At 41.1% G+C, this 20407-nt stretch overlaps 1 long non-coding RNA gene across 1 annotated transcript; it reads right to left on the bottom strand.

Moving 5' to 3' along the window:
- Positions 1-810: 810 nt before the first annotated feature.
- Positions 811-14455, bottom strand: LOC146576913 (uncharacterized). Its single transcript, XR_014889123.1, has 3 exons — positions 14344-14455; positions 1479-1572; positions 811-1136 (listed from the first exon to the last, which is right to left on the bottom strand). It is a non-coding gene; the product is annotated as an uncharacterized LOC146576913 (long non-coding RNA).
- Positions 14456-20407: the final 5952 nt, after the last annotated feature.

The following is a 20407-nucleotide window of genomic DNA, read 5'->3' as shown; positions in this document are numbered from 1 at the left end:
TATTAATAATGATTAATAATAATAATTCTAATGCCAACATGATGACTGTTCATAGCTCCTGCTTTGAAATACTGAACTTAAACATTGACCTGATGAAAGATCACAATTCACAGTGGCCCACTGTCAGAATCATTCTGAATATAAACTCATCGAGTTAATCTGAACCTTTCTCAAATGTGCTGTGAATAAATGCTGCTGCAAGCCACTGTGGGAAAGCTGTGTTATTATCATGGAAACATCTGTGACACATCCACAGAGGACGAGGACACAAAGGGACGACACGCAGAGGCTGTGTTAAAGTCAAAAATCCAAATCTTTAGTCCTAAACAGGCAGTGGTTACAAACAGGAAGACGAGCAGTCCATTAAACAGTCTACAGGGTCAAACATACAGAGAATTCAAACAGCTATTAAAAACAAATAACTGGACACTGAAAAACTTCAGTGATGTGTGAGGCACCAAAGGGAAGCAGCTGAGTATATTCAATGAATTCTCTTCAAATACAAAGACAGAAACTCCTACAGGCAGCATGCAAACTGAGCAGGATACACAAAGATCAGAGATTACAAAAGAAATCAGAAAAGGATTTCAAACTTACTGAGAGCAAGGCCTCTGTTACAAATCTGTCTAATAGAAAAACATGCTGTACAGATACAATACGCTCAGTGTTCATGGTCATTTAAAAACTGGCTCTACCTGAACCACTTCAATATTTTATGAAGTCACTGAGTCGACCATTTCTACAGTTTGTTTCCTTCATTGCAGTTAGAGTGCGGCTGGTAAGGATGAAAACAAACGTAACAAACGTCAGCAAAGAAAAGACAAAACACACAAACACTCTCATGATATTCATGAATCATTAGAAAGCATCCAAACATTCTGCTCGTGGACTTTTACAGTCTTATTTGCACTCGCTCATCTTCATAATCATCCTGATCAATACATGACAGGGGAGGCTTTGAGGTAGGCGGGGCTCTCTGCTGATGTCAGCATGAAAGGCAGGACCAGCGTCTGCCACATGTTGGTGAAACATCACAGTACACTGGCGTGGTTTCCTTTCCAGATGTTGGACGTTTGACACTTCAACGTTGAGGCCAACAAGAAGACACAGTTTTGGGTCGGGTTGCTGCAGGGTTTCTAACTGAGCAAAAGCAGAAGCACACAGACCAACAGGGATCAGATGCTGAGTGTTAGAGGAACATCTGTGCTGATCACTGAATGCTGCTGTGGTCTCTTGTTGAAGTTGGCTGGTGGGACAGTCTAATAGTGATATCCTGCCCATCGGAGGAACACTTTTAAAAACACATGCAATACTTTGTTTGTGTTACAGTCACAGTTTATGTTATTTTTGTCCTTTAAAAGTGTTGCTGTACTATAAAGTCCTATAATTTGAGGCTAAAATGGCTCAGAGAGTCTCTCTCTCAGAGGATCTCCTTTGAAAGTGGAGACGGCTTTATCCGCTGATCCACGTCACTTTACCTGGATGTTTTCTTTGAAGCTGGATGAAGACTCCTCTCCCTCACTCCTGCTGCAGCTGTGTGGTCCAGTTGGCCTCTGAGGTCACAGTCAACATCTGTAGCAGAAGAGGGGAAATAAAAGTCCAGGTTACCAAAACTGGGAGCTTTTCCAAAATAGAGCGTAACTGGACTTTTTCAGCCTTACAGGCAGATAGTCGTCTGAAGCTGCAGCTTTTTCTTTTTAGCTTTTTCCAATCTCTGCTCTCGGCTTTCTTTGAGAACATGTCTGCTTTCTTGGCATGGGTCTGTCTGCTGTTGGTGAAGAGACTAAATCCACATACTCGCTACTAAGATCTCCTCAAGTAGTCTCAACCAGATTACAGTTTAAGAGTAAATGTCTCCTGAGAGTTTCACCTTGGGGAGATGCTGTCTTGCTAACATGCAATCATGATCATTAATCTATGAGGTGAAAAAGTCATTTTAAAAGCTCCAGCCACAAGTTTTATTTCATCTGTGTTTTGGTCAGAGTCCCATCAGACCTCCAGAATGGTGTCAGAGTGTTTTCTATCCACGTGATGAGCACAGGCCTCAGGTCCAGACCTCCACGGGCACCATAGCCTCTTTGGAGCTAATAGGTGCAAGAAGGTTTTGTTGGGATAGGAACTGAAGAGGAAACTGACGAGGAAGGCAAGGATCTTCTTCAGCTCCTCCGAGCCGGGACCTCTTTGTGGAGGCCAGCATTGGCCAGGTAGCCCTCCAGCATCGCTGGATGGCCGACAGTGGAAAACCTGGAGGAGTAGGAGAGAAACAGCAGCTTGGAGCATGTCTTTATACTGTTTAGTTTTTAGAGCCACAGACTTTCTTTTAATGTCATTGTTCAGGATCTATGACTGATTATGTATTTATTGTATTCCTCCATGACTGTGTGACAGCAAGTGGAAAAAACCAGCTTCACCTTTGTTGATATGCTTGTAATTTTAATATTGATTAAATGGCCCATGAAATAATAGAAAGCTCATATATGAAAATGTATTTTAAGAAGTAAAATGTTAATCTGAGTACAAAGGAGTACACTCACCTTCTGGTAGATGGAGGTGTAGCGAGCGCTGGTGAACATCCAGGCCTCCTCGTAGAACTGATCACTGATTGGATCCAAAACATCGATGGAGGATCTGTGTAAGCGCTGAGGATCGTCCTGATGGACAGAACAGAAGGAGAGTGAGACAAGTGAAGATATACTAAACAACACTGTGACATGAACTGAGCCACACACAGTTTGATTCACAGGTGATTGACACATTATTTGACCACGAGCAATCTTTTCTGGTTTGACGCCGTCTTTGTAGCCAGAAACCAGCTCTCTCCTCGGCTTCCTCCACTACACGCTTCCCCCACGCCAGTCTCCTCCGTCACTATAAAGGGGAGAGTCATGAGCTCCATCACCCTCACCTGTGCCGTCCAACGTCCCGCCACCAGCCTCCACTGCAGCAGGCCAGAGACCACACCCCTGCCACAATAAGTAAAAGTATATCCTTGCTGTACCCTTGATGCTAAATGTGCTAAATTAACCGCTGCCTTTGCCCCTTTGGGATTATTCTTATGTCACTGGGATGTTGACCTTTGACCTTCACATTAGAGACATGGGCAGACATAATTAGTGTATGAATTTTAAAGTAACAGGTAATAAAGAGAGTGTAGCAAATGTAGTCAGGTTTCTTACTCTGTATCACACATGAGTGCCCGAGGGAGGCGGGGCTGACTGGGGAGACACAGGAAACAGAGAGACAGGGCTGACTCGACATGAAACGATGAAACGTGGGACACGGGAACAGAAACTAAACACAGGCTGAAATGAACACTGAGGGAGGGAGAACTAAGATTACTGAGAGCCTGATAAATAAGAAGAACAAAAACCAAGAAAAACAAGAGTCAAAGAAAACCAAAAACACAAAGCATTGGGCCAGGACCCACTGCTGTGACATTTATATGTGATAAAAACATTAAAAACTGCTCAGATGTTGAAATCTTTCTACGTATACTTTAGGTTCAGCTCTCCAGCCTGGCATTTGGTTAAGCATGATTCAAACATTTGATTTTGTTTAACTGGTTTTAATTATAGTTACTTTTTGTGAACATTTGTTGCAGCATTTAAAAATACATCATTTATTTTCAAACTTTTATTTGATTTAGAGCATCATATTTGACCAACGTAAATGTTTTAATTTCATATAAAATAACTGAAGCAGTGAACTAAATATCTGAAATCTTTCCTTCCTTAAAAGTTATAATCCTACTTAAGTTATAGTGCAAACGCTTAAGCAACAAATATACTTGATGCTAATTAATTAATATTTCCCTTTGATGTTGCAACTATGCGGTCTCTTCTGTCTTTAAACAAAATAATATTTTCCAGTTACAGAAATCATAAAGTCCAAACTAAAGTGCTACTGTTGCTATATGCATTTTATATAAATCATGGATGATGGTCCTGACATGAAGGAAGAGAAAGTTACAGGTTGCATCCTTTGACTTTGTCTCCGTGCCTTTGGGCGATTTTCAGAAGGACAGATGTTTCTGTTCAATTCTTAAATCAATGTTTTCAAACACAAACACTATTTTAAAGCTTCTAGAGAGTAAAATATTAATGATAATTATAATAACAATAATAAAAACAAAAGCTCTCAGATCCATCAAACCAAGCAGCAGAAAGAACAATAACTGAAGAGAAAACTTTAACCTTGTAGACTTCATTATGTTCCAGCTGCTCTACAGACGCTGTGACCTCGAACTTAAGCAGGTCGTAAAGTATGTGCAGCTCAATAACTTCATAATCAGACCCTGTGGTATTTAGGCAGCAGAACAACTAAGAATAACAACTACAAATAATGTTTTTAGGTTTCTGTTGTACTGCAAGGTTCTGTACAGGAGAACCAAACCAAGAGCAAATATTACGTCTCATTTACACCTGAGCACGAAGAGCCATCAACATTTAGCAAATTGAATCATCTTTGTTTAGATGCAAGAAGAATCATATAGAAATGAAAAAGTAGAAATAGAAATCCAGAGCAAAGATATCCTCTAATTCAGCGTAGCACATGTGCAGCTGCTGCGATTCACGTAAGCATTCGGCTCGTCGCTGTTGCAGATTTTTCTCTCGCTGTTCTGGCTCACAGCGCTGCAAACACAAAAATAAATATCCCCAAAGGTGTGAAAGGGAGCTAATTAGTAAGAGTATTGTTACTCTCCGCAGGAGTAGTCCAGCAGTAGAAATCAGTCCAATAACAAGGTGTGTAACATCTAGCAGGGTGACAGAAAAACCCAGGGTAACTTCTAAGGACCTCAACGTCTCTCTCACATTGTGTTTTTTAAACATGCTTCCATTTGTCACTTCAGTCTTTACTCTGAAATACAGGAAGAGAAATCATGGCTGAAACAATTTCTCATGAAACCAGGGGTGTGGTCCAACAGTCAGTTTGGTGAGGAAGGTTCCTAACTGAGAGAAGTGACCCAGAAGTATCTGTGTAGCAGCCACAATGAATCCAGATCATGAGCTTTATTAACTGATCAAAGTCTCTTCTTTCATCTTCTGTATCATTCAGTTTGCATTGGTAATGCCCATTATTGTAATGCTTTTTTAAGACCAGCAAAACTTTATTTCACTTTGGGTTAGCTGGGATAAGTGATGGATGGAGGGAATTTTACTTCAGCCACAGAAATCCTAAACAGGAAGGAGGAGCAGAGTTACAGTGGATCACTATCCAGCAGGGAAACAAGGTTTATTTCAATTTCTTGGCCATGAGTGAGATTTACTGAGTGGGCAAATTAGGGAGACGACACCATCAGATCCCGAGCCCTCCATGTGTTAATCAAGAGACGGCTGCTGTGCTACAACCATAAATAATGAATAAATTAGGAGCTAAAGCTGAAAGGACAGTTTATTTGTACCATCTTCACGTGAACACATTCAAGAACATCACAGATGAAGAAACATTAAAAACTTCCACACTACATAAAGCAAGAAAAATAGTTTTTCTTTCAGGTGGTTTCAGAAAAACAGAAACATCAAACATCTCCAAGACTCTCTTTGAAAGAACTAAAAACCTTTGTTCTCATGGTCCAATCATGAGTGAACTCCCCGATGAAGCCTTGTGTGCTAAAACATGTCAGAGTTTTAAAGGTTAAACATGAGTTTCCAAAACGTTTTGCTGGAGAACAATGAACTATTTGACTGAGTTTCAATCATTTACAGACGAGCAAAACCAGGACAGAGAAAAAAGGACAAAACTGACTCAGTAAAACAACAGAAAAGAAGATCCCATGTAGATCTGTATTATGTAGAAGTTCAGCCCAGCAACCAGTTCAGTTCAACACAAGTTTAAATGATTCTATCTGAACTCTGTGGAGCCTGATCTCAAGCTTTTTGAGTCCGACACAGAAACCAGAGGATCTTTCTGTGTCTTCAGATTCACTGTTATCCAGTGATGAGAGTGATTTCAGCCCTGAGTGATCGCGCTGATGTTTGCACAGAGCAGACAATGAGGTGAATGTTTGGGCACATTGGTAACAGTGAAACAGTTTATTAGTAACGTGGGATCGTTTGTGTTCAGAGTATGAACTGAGATTCCTGAAGCTCTTGTCACACTGGTCACAGCTGTAGTTTCCTTCCATGTGTGCACGTTCATGAATGTTACGACTACCTGACCGTGAGAAGCTTCTCTCACAGTGTCTGCACTTGTGTGGTTTCTCTCCTGTGTGGACTCGTTTGTGTGATTTAAGCTTCCATGCAGTGGTGAAGGATGACCCACACTGATCACAGAGGTGCTTTTTAACCCCACTGTGAATCAGTTCATGTTGTTTTAAGTGATGTGATGTGGTGAAGCTTCTCCCACATTCTTTGCAGTATTTCAGTTTGTCTCCAGTGTGTCTACGTTGATGTGTTTTAAGGGCAGCTTGCCGACTGAAAGTTTTTCCACAGAGGTCACAATGAAAGTCTTTCCCACCACCACAGTGATGACAGGGTTGAGAACTGGATCCATCTGTGTCGCTCTGCTTCTAAACAAAGACACAAAGACAGTGTAAGTCAGTCCTTGTATCCTGAACGTCGCCTGAAATAAAGAGCATCTCTGCAGACGTCCAACTACATTTGACTGTTTCAGTTAACACACTCAGTTTACTGGGCTGCAATAACTACAATACTACCACCATAATACTACAGTGATACTAAAATCATAACTGAAAGGAAAATCTGAATAATCACTCAGAGCTGCTTTTCCATGCAGTAGAATTGCTAACATGCTAACACAGTTTAATGAGCAGAGTTGTTCCAAACAGTCAGGCTAAAATGACAAGATAACAATATAAATACATACCTCACAGTAGCTGCACTTGTAGAGTCTCTTTCTGGTGTGGATCTGTTGGTGTCGTCTCAGGTGATGTGGAGATTTAAAAGTCTTCTCACACAGGTCACATCGATAAGGTCTCTCCTCAGTGTGGGTAAACATGTGTTGTTGTAACTGTGCGTCTGTTGTAAACTGTTTGCCACACTGTTCACAGCAGTACACATCATGTCTGGTGTGAATGCGTAGGTGTGTATTTCGGCTCCCTCTCTGGCCGAAAGTTTTTCCACACTCGTCACAGCTGTATGCCTTAATTCCAGAGTGGGTAACTAGATGCCTCTGTAAGTGGCTACTGTGAGTAAAAGCTCTGCCACACTGATCACAGCTGTACGCTTTAACTCCACTGTGGATGAGTTGGTGTTGTTTTAGGGAACGCATCCAGGAAAAAGACTTTCCACACAAGTCACAGCTGAACGGTCTCTCTCCAGTGTGGATGACCTGATGCTGTTTTAGTGAAGCCTTCACAGTAAACTCCATCCCACACTCGTCACAGCTGTATGGCTTAATTCCAGAGTGGGTAACTAGATGCCTCTGTAAGTGGCTACTTTGAGTAAAAGCTCTGCCACACTGATCACAGCTGTATGGCTTAATTCCAGAGTGGGTAACTAGATGCCTCTGTAAGTGGCTACTTTGAGTAAAAGCTCTGCCACACTGATCACAGCTGTATGCCTTAATTCCAGAGTGGGTAACTAGATGCCTCTGTAAGTGGCTACTTTGAGTAAAAGCTCTGCCACACTGATCACAGCTGTACGCTTTAACTCCACTGTGGATGAGTTGGTGTTGTTTTAGGGAAACCTTGAAGGAAAAAGACTTTCCACACAAGTCACAGCTGAACGGTCTCTCTCCAGTGTGGATGACCTGATGCTGTTTTAGTTTAGCCCTCAGAGTAAAACCCTTCCCACACTCGTCACAGCTGTGTTTTTTCTCTCCCTTTCTTCTGTGAGGTTTGTCGGCCTCCTGAGAGCGCTGACTTCTGGCTCCATGTTGGTCCTGCAGTGACAGAGATACAAACAGAGGCAGTGAGTGAAATGCAGTCGTGGAACAAACTCAACCTTCAAACTCCATTAACACTAGTTTTAAACCTGAAGGTGGAGCGTGGCACCAAACACCTTAAAGGTCTCTTATCCCCACCTGCTGGTAGTTCTAACACATTACATCCAACCTGCTGTTAAAGATAATTCATGACTGTTCAAACACTAAAATCATGCACACACACACACACACACACACACACACACACACACACACACACACACACACACACACACACATTATTTTATAATTTAGATTATTTTGTTGTTTCCTATTACATATTTCTATAATTTGTATAGATTTATACAGAATTATTCAGTGATAATAAATCCTATGTTTGTTTATTCTAAAGGAACCCCGTTAGCTTCCACAACAGATGTTGCTCGTCTTCCGTCAAATACTCACATAAAATATTACACAATAAAGTGGATTCAAGATATCCACATAATTTCACTCTTACATCCACAGTGAGGTTTCACAATTGTTCAAATATAAGCAATCAATAATAATAATAATAATATCAATAACATTGAGGCACATTACACAAATTTCAAAAACAAATCATGTCTTACAATATTTACAACAACTAAAAGCTCTGTAAATCGGCTTTTAAGTCTTCATTGAAGTTTTGAATAATGCTCTAATTTTTTAAGGCAACTTATTCCACTTAAAAGTTGCTCTAAATGTAACAGTTTTACAAAACGTTACTTTTAACTCGAGCATTTACTAAATTGCAGTTTGTTGAAAACTGTGTAATATGATGATGTATTTCATCTGGATACTGCAGCTGAGCAGAATAAATGTGGTGTGTTTAACAGAATTGCTTTCTTTAGAACTACAAGTAAGCCATAGAATATTTTAGCCTGTACAGGAAGCCAAGAAAGGTTATTATGCATTTGATCAATATTAGTATAGTATGAACATCTTCACACTAATCTGGACGCCTTATTCTGGACTAACTGAAGTCTGTTAAGATCTGTCTCATTAGCTGCTGACCAAATGATTGAACAATACTCCAGATGAGACATTACTAGTGCATTAATGACATCTTTCATAATGAAGAAGTGATACACAAAGAGCATTTCATAGCCATAGCTATGCCTTGTCGGCAGAGTTATGTGACATTAGTGATGTTTGTACTTTCAGCGTTAACTTGGTTTTAAAGCCTTTAAAATATACGCCGTTCAATAGTCGACCTTAATCTGACAGAGAATGTGATGATTTTGTGGATAATTAAAGTCAGTCATATATCCACAAACACAACAAGCTGAAAGTCAGTGATGCTGCTCGGTTTGCAGTCCTGAACATCACGGCACAAGCAGGATTCACTGCACTGTTAATGTTAGCTGTGTTATATTGCTGCCTCTGTTCGCTGGTGTCGAGCCAAACGCACTTTAACGTGTGTTTGAACGAGCTGACGGTTCACTCGTTAAGCTGAAAGAAAGATGCTTTAATCACAGCAGTCACACATGTGTCCACTGCACCATCTGGAACTCTTCTTGTTTACACTCGTAATAACACAAACACTAAATCCTGCTTCTCTGGTGCTGTTGTGTAGCAGTGTGTACACCTGAGACTGTCACCTGTCTGTCTGTCCTGCACTCTCTCTCTGTTTCTTTCTCTCTGATTGTGGAATAAAAGTATGAACATGTGTTTATAAGTTACACTTGTGTTTGAATCCTGCAGCTTATCACACATTTGATTTCCATGTGTGACGACTGCAAGTGTCCAGAGTGAGGACAGACTGAGGGAGCCACTGCTGCACATCATCTGTGAGGCTTTGCAGCCCTGATGATCCACCAGGACAAACTCAGCAGTGTGTGAGGAAGAGGAGGAGGAAGAGCCAGCAGCAGCTGACAGATGGAGAGAATAGACAGACTGTTCCCTGTTTGTGAAGGACTGCTAGGAAAGTTTAACATAACTGTCTGTGCTGAATCAGTCTTATTAGGTAATGTTCAAATAATGTGATCATCCCAGTGTTTCCAGTGTGGGAGAAAGTACTCAGGGCCTTCAAGTTACACACTATGAAAGGCAGCAACAAGTTTAATGTTCAGAAACCTAAAGTCTGTATCAGCAGCAGAATGGAGCTAAAAATAAATGTTGGTTTCAGTTCTATGAAGCTTTGAGTATTTTGGATCAGTAGCTGCTGTGTTTGTTGCATCATATTGCTGTAACTGTTTATATGCTTTATATATTCTGAGCTAAGTTGATCTATAGTGTGTGGAGCAGGGAAATTATTTTACTGCTATTGTTAAATAATCATCATTATTACCATTGCATTAATAATATAATCTGCAGTATGATCATTGCTTTGACAATGTAACAGATAGCTTTAAGATGGCCTTAAGATGTTTATGATGATGTTAATTTTGTATTTCAGATGCAGTTATAACTATTGTGTACACAATGCATATCTGTGCTTATTTGAGTTGATGTTCAGGTTCTTTAAAGGTCTTAAGCTTCACTGACGTGACTGTTCAGGTGATACATGCTGAGGGAAAACTAGAACATAGAAGGAATTGCAATACATGCTTACAAAACACTTATATATCAGGTCATTTCATATTAAGGTTTTAAGTAGAGGTTCTTGGTTAAAACATTTATTTAGTAGAAGACATACATATAGTCTCAGTGAGCCTCTGGTCTCGTGAAAGGTCAGAAGTGCAACAGGTGAATTGAGAAAGAGCATTTGAGGACGAGACACAGACAGTTAGTAGGTGAAGAGGTGACACAAAGAGCATGTGAGGTCAACACACACACACACATGAGTTAGATTTATTTAGAGGAGAGATTAGTCATGTCTCGGCAAGAAAGAGGAACAATTCACTTTAAGACAAGAACGGAAAGTACCATCCATGAAAATAGAAGATGATCTTCTGGGTTAAAAGTCATTGTGGTGTTGATCTGATCTATGTATAAAATGTATCTGTGACGCATGAAGGGGCGTCAGTAAATCAAACCCTGATGCTATAAAATATCTGTTCATGCTTTGATTAAGTTGAAGACTAATTGCTGTCTGCGTACAGAGTTGTCTTCCCACACGTGTGTATTCATTAAAAATCATTGTTTGACCAAGAGCTTCTGGACCATGGGTGGTTTGTACTCTCCTTCCTCAATTTTGAACCTTAACAAGTGTTACATCATATTCTATAAGGATGTTATGTGTTTGTAGACTTTCTGCCCAGTTTGACCCATTTAGCAGAAGTCAGCCTGTTTAAGGCTCTGATATCTATTCTGTGTGACTTAAAGCAGTTATGACATGGTCTGATTTTCTCACCCAATAAAGGAATATTTCATATATCAGTCTGCTCTTCATTCTATCAGACACAGTTATCACAGCTCCTACATTTGCTTTTTACACATATATGTAAGCATTGAGCCACATTTAGTACCAACATATTAAATGAACAATATTTGTCTCTTATATATGACACATCTATATACACACTGTTACAGATACTTGTCTGTGAGTGAAGTGATTAATATAATAACTATAATATCTCTTTATCTCAGTCGGTGATCCCCACATGCTTCAAGGAGTCCATCATTGTTCCTGTCCCGAAGAAACCCCACCCTGCTTCTCTCAATGACTATCGCCCTGTAGCCCTCACCTCAGTAGTGATGAAGTGCTTTGAACGCCTGGTCAGAGACTTCATCATTTCTTCACTGCCAGACACACTGGACCCACTACAGTTCGCTTACCGTCCAAATCGTTCCACAGACGATGCCATCTCTCATCTCCTCCACACATCACTCACTCACTTGGACACTAGAAGGGGGAATTATGTTCAAATGCTCTTCATAGACTACAGCTCTGCATTTAACACCATAATTCCCTCCACACTCACCACCAAGCTGGAGCATCTGGGACTCAGCTCATCTATGTGTCAGTGGATCTCCAACTTCCTAACTGGCAGACCACAGGCAGTAAGGATGGGCAGACATGTCTCAGCCTCCACCACTCTCAGCACTGGAGCCCCCCAGGGGTGTGTTCTGAGCCCCCTGCTGTACTCTTTGTACACATATGACTGCGTGGCCACTACCAGCTCCACCACCATCATCAAGTTTGCTGACGACACCGTCGTGGTGGGCCTGATCTCTGATAACAACGAGACGGCCTACCTGAAGGAGATTAGGAATCTGGAGAACTGGTGCCAGAGGACCTCCTTCTAAACGTCAGTAAGACAAAGGAGCTGATAGTGGACTTCAGCACTAAGCAGGAGAGGAACTGCCAGACCCCCGTCATCAACGAGTGCCCAGTGGAGAGAGTGGACAGCTTCAAATACCTCGGAGTTCACATCACGCAGGACCTGTCATGGTCCTGTCACATCAACACCGTGGTGAAAAAGGCCCGACAGCGTCTCTACCACCTCAGACGCTTGAGAGACTTCCAACTACCCTCCAAGGTGCTCAGGAACTTTTACTCGTGCACCATAGAGAGCATCCTGACGGGAAACATCTTAACCTGGTTCGGGAACAGCACCATGCAGGACAGACGAGCTCTACAGAGGGTTGTGCGGTCAGCTGAGCGCACCATCTGCTCCGAGCTCCCTGACCTGCACTCAATCTACAGCAGGCGGTGCTGGACCAAGGCCAGGAAGATCGTGAAGGACCTCAACCATCCCAACAACAGACTGTTCTCTCTGCTGAGGTCAGGAAAGCGATTCCGCTCCCTGAAGACCAACACAGAGAGACTGAGGAGGAGCTTCTTCCCGCAGGCGATACGGTCTCTCAATCACACCACCACACAGTACTGACCCACACATATGGTTCTTACACACACACTGGACTTTGTTTTCACTTCATCACTTAAATCACTGCTGCTGTTATTGTGTATATATTTATTTATACTTCTTGTGTATTTTGTTCATACATTCTTATATAGTTCTATATTGTGTATTTTGTTGTACAGTTATTTTATTTTCAATTTAATTTATATATTTTATCTTATTCTTTCCCAGTGTGTTGTACAGTTATTTCATTTTTAACCTTAATTTATATTTTATTCCTTCCTAGTTAAATTTACCCTTTTTAATTTTTCATATTTATTTCCTATCTTATTCATAGCCTTTTCCTTTTTTGTTTTCTTTAGGTCACGAGCAGTTGTCCAAGCATTTCACTACATATCATACTGTGTATGACTGTGTATGTGACAAATAAAATTTGAATTTGAATTTATCTATTCTGTGTGACTTAAAGCAGTTATGACATGGTCTGATTTTCTCACCCAATAAAGGAATATTTCATATATCAGTCTACTCTTCATTCTATCAGACACAGTTATCACAGCTCGTACACTTGCTTTTTACACATATATGTAAGCATTGAGCCACATTTAGTACCAACATATTAAATGAACAATATTTGTCTCTTATATATGATACATCTGTATACACACTGTCACAGATACTTGTCTGTGAGTGAAGTGATTAATATAATAACTATAATATTGGCCATATTATATTTACATTACCACAGTGAGATGACTTTAGTCTCATGAACAACATCAGCTAATTGTTATTTACAGCTAATCTTAAACGACTGTTCAGCACAGAAATGAAGCCCAACAATCATGTTTCACAGTCCTGTGGTCTCAGCCTCAGATACTCATCAAATCACACAGAGCTCATGTAGAAACAAATGAACTAAATATGTTCTCCTTCATTTCTGTCAAACAAAGCTGTATGAAACGTTTCCAGCTGTTAGTATCATGGTTGCTAGGCAACCTGGGCAGCGCGACGGAGGCTAGACGTCCCATTTCACGAGCCTACGAGCCTCGCACTTCGGCCTTAGCGGTCTTTGAGTACGCGGCCCTTGAGGACTTTAAAGCTGCAGAACCTGAATCGGGATACAGCCATGATGATCTCCAGCCTCGTGCTCGCCAACATTCTCACCTGAGTTAAGAAGACGATCACTGAAATGGTCTCAGCAGGTCCTTTGATGACAGCAATGAAATGCAGTGGTAAGGCTTTTTGGGGATTAAGTTCGTTTTCATGGCAAAGAAGGACGATGCAGTTCATCTGATCACTCCTCATAACATTCTGGAGTGCAGGCAAAATGCTATTATAAAAACTTAAGCAGCAACTTCTCCAGGTTCCAATATTTATGCAATTCTCAAACCTTTTGGCCACGACTGTATAACCTCTTCTGAAGTTTAGTGGATATTATACATGGTTATGCTCAGGATGTGTCGGCCAGTTTCCACTGGAAACGCCTTTTGGTTAAACTGTCAGCGAGGAATTTGCATTTGCACTGTTACATTTTTATATAACTTTAATCCACATAAACAACAGCTGCTTGTTTCAGTGAAAATACATTGATGGCTTTTTAATAAAGTTGTGCAGCTGGAAAGTATTTTGTCTGGTGTCAATTCTATCGTCAGCTACATCGTTATGGCAAATGTTCAAATGTATATGGTGATAAATATCTTTGGTCATATGGTCCTGCTCTGTCTGTCACCTTCTGTGTTGAGCTCATTGTTTCCTCTGTAGTGGCTGAGCTGAGTCCAAGTAGCTGAAAATGTTCCTCTGCTGCTCCGTCAGACTCTCCTCCTCCTGCTGATCAGCTGGGACACAAAACAGATCTTTGTTAGGCTCCACACTGCACTGAAGAGTCAAAGTGTCTCATATGTTCATCTGACAAGTAAAAGAACACATTTTTGTTTCCCGAGGTGGGCAACTTGTTGGAAACAAACACAAAAGGTTTGAGCACTGATACCTGCCATTGCTGGCATTGAAAGATGCAACGCCAGCAATGTGGATTGTCAAGACTCAAACCAATCATCAAGCAAAGACAACAGGGATCATTTGTTTCTGTTTATTTAGCATTCACAGCATTTGTAGTTGCCTTCTGTGCAGGGGAAGTCCACGCACACTGTGTGGTACCGCCATCCGCAGAAGGTGCATTCAACCTCTGTAAGAGAAACGAGATTGTCTGAGACTGAAATGATATTCACTAAAGAAGTGGTGATTTGTAAAACTTCACATTTTGATCCGGGACGTACTCTGCATGAAAACAAGTGCTCACTCTTCCTGCTCAACAAATGACAAGGGCGGAGCCTTATACCACGTGATACAGAAGCTGTGCCGTGTGATGCTAAAATTAGCAGGGAAACAACAACGGAGAGCACGTCAGGGACTGTGCAAAACGAGGGATTTAGGAAAAGGAAGAGAGAGAGAGCAAGCAAGAGAGAGAAATAAAAGAGCAGGAGAGAGAGATGGAAGAGCAAGAGAGAGAGAGCCAGGGCATCGATGACTTTGCTCGCCCTGAACCTGCCATATTACAGGCCTTCTTAGATTACCACCCACAGCAGAACAGTAGCAGTGCAGTTGTGATGAGGGTGTTCAGCTGTAAAGATGGCACCAACAGGAAGTGGCTTACTTATTGCAAAGAACGCCATTTATTGTTCTGCTTTGTGTGTCTGGCATTTGCAAGGCTGACTGACACCAGCACATTTATAACAGGCATGAGTGACTGGCGACATATACATCTGCGCACAGAGGAGCATGAAAAGAGAAATACACACCAGACCTGTGCTGAAGCTTTTTTCTTAAGGTGCTCAAAAGGCAACATCAGGAGCTTGTTTGCTGGCAGTCAGTTGTCAGCTCACAGAGCACAAGTGAAAAAGAGACGGCAAGTTTTAGAGCGTATAGTGGATGTGATCAAAGTACTTGGGAAGAGGGGACTCAGCTATAGGCATGTGGAGAATGAGGCTGCATACACCTTAGGTGATAACACCATCGATCATGGTAACTTTCTGGAACTAATTGTGTTATTAGGCAAGTATGATATGTGCCTTGGAGAACATTTGAATGACTGCATTGAAAAAAAGCAAGAAGTTGCATCAGACCAGTGGATCAAGAGGTAGAGGATCTCTCATCACCCTACTCTCCAAAACAACTGTCAACTCAGTGATTGATGCACTTGGCCATCTCCTTCAAGAGAGCATCGCCAGTGATGTCCAGAAAGCTGGGATGTTTTCTGTTCAGCTAGACACAACCCAAGACATCACAGGTTATGATCAGTGTTCAGTAATCATCAGGTATGTTACTGAGTCTGTGCAGGAGAGGCTTGTCTCCATAGTGAGGTGCGAAGCATCCACGGGGCAGTACTTTGTAAACTTGCTTTCTGGAGTTTTAGAGCATCTCAATCTAGACAAGGCCATGTGCATTGGGAATGCAACAGATGGTGCTTCAAATATGCAGGGCCAGTACAAAGGCTTTTCAGCACTTATGACTGCCCAGTCTCCAACTCATGTGCATGTGTGGTGCTATGCACACATACTTAATCTTGTGATTGCTGACACAACACAAAGTGTCATTGAAAGTGGATCACTCTTTAATTTACTTAATGACATAGCTGTGTTCATCAAGGAGTCCTATCACAGGGTTAATCTGTGGGAGAAACAAACCAAAAACACAAGACACAGACGCCTTAGTCCAATAGGTGAGACACGGTGGTGGGCCAAGCATGATGCCCTCCAGAAAATCTTTGGACATTTTGGAAAACCAGATGATGGCCTCTTCGTTGATGTAGTGCTGACGATGGAAGCCATTGAAAAGAGGGAGAAAGAAAAGCCAGCTGTTTGTGCCAAAGCACGAGGCTTTAAAGAGTGTCTCTTGAACCATGAAACTGTGTTAACAGCACAGATATTTCTTAGAGTGTTTGAGCAAACAACTCCTGGGTGTGTGTTAACACACACGAAACTCTGGCTGATTGGGTCCCACACCCAATTTCACACCTTGGCTCAGGTGATTAGAGGATCATCAGGGGGTCCTTTTGTCCCTCTGTGGGGGTCACGGGGTCACTCCCACTAGGTTTATATCTGGGACTCTCCACCATTTGACCTTAGAACTGAAGAAGCTTCTCGGATGAGAGGTGAAACGTCTTCAAGCAACTTAAAGAAGTCCAGACGCTTTTCTTTGCAAGCTCCTTTGACTACGATGACCTGGATGACTGAGAACCTTCACAGACATATGATAACTGGAGTGTGCAGCGTTTCCATGAGCAGTTTTCCTGCATCTTGACTCATGTGTGTGGAGTGTTCATAGCATCAGCATCATGTTTTTGTTTATTTGTTTTGTTGGGTTGAAAATAATTAAATAAACGTGTGATCATGCCTATGGATCACCATGGCACATATCTCCAGCCATATGATTTATTTATGCAGATGACAAAGTGAGTGTGAATGTGTCTGACATCACAGTGTTTTTGTGCACTGTGCAAAAGTAATTGCCTCTGATTGTGAGTGAGAGCAGTGATTTTGCGGATCACAAGCTATTGTAAAGGGGAAAAAAAGAGTGAAAAAGAGACAAATTACATTGTAGACGAAGAAAAATAATCATAGGAAAAAGGTTTTGTGTTGATCAGCCGAAAAACAACTACAATGTCATTTTCTGCTTTTAAGAAAGGATTGTTCACACAAACACAGAGAGAGAGAGAGAGATGTGTTGATTAAGCAGTGATGATGATAATGAAAATGTCTTAGTTTGTCACTTTCAGGTGAAAAGCAGACCTGAATCAATTTTCCACATGCAGCGGTCGGAAGAAAGTTATAGTTTAACATCATTGGAAACGTTCAGGCCAAGTTTCTGGCTGACTTATTTACAGCACCATGTGTTTCTCAACCTCACAAGCAAGCTCACACCTCCCTGAAGACAAGGAATGCAGCTCCAAAGCAATAACATGGCAGATAAAGAGACAGCAGCAAAGTCCTGAACAAAAAGTCCCAGCGAGCAGCAGCAATGTGGACAAACAGCACCAGAGAAGAAGAGCAAACCCATCATCCTGACTGATCGGATGAATGGCACTGTGTTTCCAACAAGCTGCAACTTCACTATGCATGTGAAGAAAACTTTTGAGGAGAACTGAGGAGACTGTTGGAGTTTGACATTTGCCACCTGTGGAGTAAAATGGCAAGAAGAGACAGTGGAACACAGGACAAAGCTGAAGGAGAACTGCCGGCTGTGGACTGTTGAAAGTGGGAGAGGACAAGAGAGTGAGAGGACAACAGAGTGAGAGTAAGTGGAAACACAGAGGAATGCTGTTATTAAATGTGGGAAATCAAAATTTGGGTTAGCAAACCTGGGGAAAAGAAAACTGACTGTTTAAGTTGGAAAATTGAGACAGAGTCTGAAACAAATAGAAACATACAAAATCACACAAACAAGCAGAACATGCATTAACCCTACTAACAATTCCAAACACAAAATGACTCATGAAGACTCATAGCACATTAATTAAGAAATGATTAAATAATAGCAGAGAAGTGTGTAGGAAAGGCAGCTTTAAGAACATGCTCTGCTGGAGATGCAGCTCCACAGACATGCATTAGACCTGCCTAATAACACAAACACCCATCCAATGAAAATTAGCTTGTTATCTTTCATCAGTGTTAAAATAGTGTCAATTTAGCAGACACTTGTTATCAAATACTGAATTTATCCTAAAGAAAAAAAAATTGACTCTCTAGGTTGCAGGACAACAATTTAACCTTTGTGGGGGGAAAAAGATCCTGGTTTGACTAACCAGTGATCAGACAATAAATTTAGTGTTAAAATGGTAAATTGGGAGAAGCTTCCTGCTTGATTAATGCAGCATAAGTGATTTACTGTATGAGGGGAATTGTCTTTTGTGATACTATTTTGAACCTGTTGTCCTGTCAACTTAGTGGGTTAATAGCTGATATGCAAATTAGTTGATCGGTTCTTAGATTAATGAAAGGTGACTGAATTCTAGCACGAGTGAATGAGATGTGTTGGAGTTGTTGTGTTGAGTGGAGACTCTAAAACACTGAGTTTCCTGCTTTGATGTGCGAGTGAATTCTGTATCTAGATATACAACTCTGAATACGTCAGAACAAACTTTTTTTATGAAGTGCATGACAGCATGTCACATGTTTTATGATGAAGGGAAAAGGAAAATTGAATAAAATAGATCTGTGGCCTAAATGAGTGAAGAGCACAGACCTGGTGATTAAACTCATAGCTAATAAGACACATTAGGCTTATGTGTGTGTTGTGCAGCTGATGGTTGGCTTGGAGTGAATCTAGCTGATGATTTTTCTTCTGTTGTGAAGTCGAGCCTGCCGATTAGTATGATGGTATGATGAACCATGCTAATGGTATGATTTACCCTCCTGAGATGAGGAGTTTGTGTCATGACTTAACAAGGCCTTTTTATTTTGATACTTTCACAGTGCACTGAAAGTTTTGTTTGATAATCTCTGTTATTTTTCATTTTTATCTTTTGAACAGGCACTGATTTTGTTTGTCTATTTCTTTTCTTTAAGCAGATCTGCACGTCAGAAATTAAAAGTGCTATACGACCTGTCGAGAAAGCCTTACAAGTGAGTTTTCTCCACATTAAAATGGGCTCAGGAGAAAGCCACTTATTTGGGACAATTATTAAATGAATGTCCCAGCCTAAACCGGATTCAGCAAGGTAATCCGATCTAGAAGTTCTTTTTCTTTTTGAAATGACGTCATTTTGCTGGAAGTGGAAACTAAATGCGACGACAGGTTCCACTATCAGCAAAGAATGAATGAATGAATGGAAATAAAGAACAAACTGACTGACTGGTAAAAGCCGACAGGACATGACCACGACTCAAGGTTAACCTCCACCTAGACAGGACAAAAGGGTGGATGAATTTATGTGTTTTTTGTTACAGGAGCAGAAAGATGACAGCAACATTCGCAGTTGCATGACGATTTAATCTTTTAAATGCCATCTTTTCTGTCTGTGAATTTACTATGTGTGTGTCATCCACTAACTTGTGTTGCTCACAGACATTACTGTGAGAAAGTGTACACACCTGCGCAGCGCTAACATTTACATTTCTTTTTACAGCAGATGATTAATCATGTGTTTGATCATGTGATTTATAAGAGGATTAGTTAATGTTTTCCTACTACAGGATTTCTGGGTTTATATGTGACTGTCATTCTTTCCACAGCTAGGGTTGGCTACCTTTATGGTGTTTTCATGGCACCTCTGGAACCTGTTGACCTGTGTCTGACCTCCGTCTGACCACAGTCAATGTGTATTGCTAATGTTTGTTTCTTTGAGAATGCTGTGGAGGATTCGGCAGAAGCGGACAAGTGACATGAGTAAAACAAATATGAGGTTACGGTGTTTCTGGGAAAGTTGAATATGGGCTCTTAGCTGGCCACTTTGAGCCCATAGTAATATATGAGTGGAGTGAATTTGCTTAAGAGAAGTCACCGATTACATTAATGTTAACTGAGCACATGGGATGATCCATGTCTGAGGCAAATTAGGGAAATAATTGTAGTTTCCCGATTTGAGAAAACCTGCACATGACACTTGTCTTGCTGATGTTGAATGCTTATTACTCTTCTGATATATTGTTTATAAGAGTGAAGTTGATTTTATTGTATGCAGGCTCCTGGTGGAGCCAGTTTTTAAGACAGGGATCCTGGTTTGGTGAGTTGACGCATGGTTGTCCATGCGTCAAGAGGTGGGGTCCAGAATTAACATTAAACAATGTTTACTATTATTG

This window comes from Mchenga conophoros, linkage group LG3 (assembly GCF_057382185.1).
Source record: "Mchenga conophoros isolate Kocher_MC1m ecotype Shallow Benthic linkage group LG3, M_conophoros_male_GT1.1, whole genome shotgun sequence".
Classification (NCBI taxonomy): domain Eukaryota; kingdom Metazoa; phylum Chordata; class Actinopteri; order Cichliformes; family Cichlidae; genus Mchenga; species Mchenga conophoros.
Note: the sequence above shows the minus strand (reverse complement) of the source record. Positions and strands in the feature narration are given on the sequence as shown.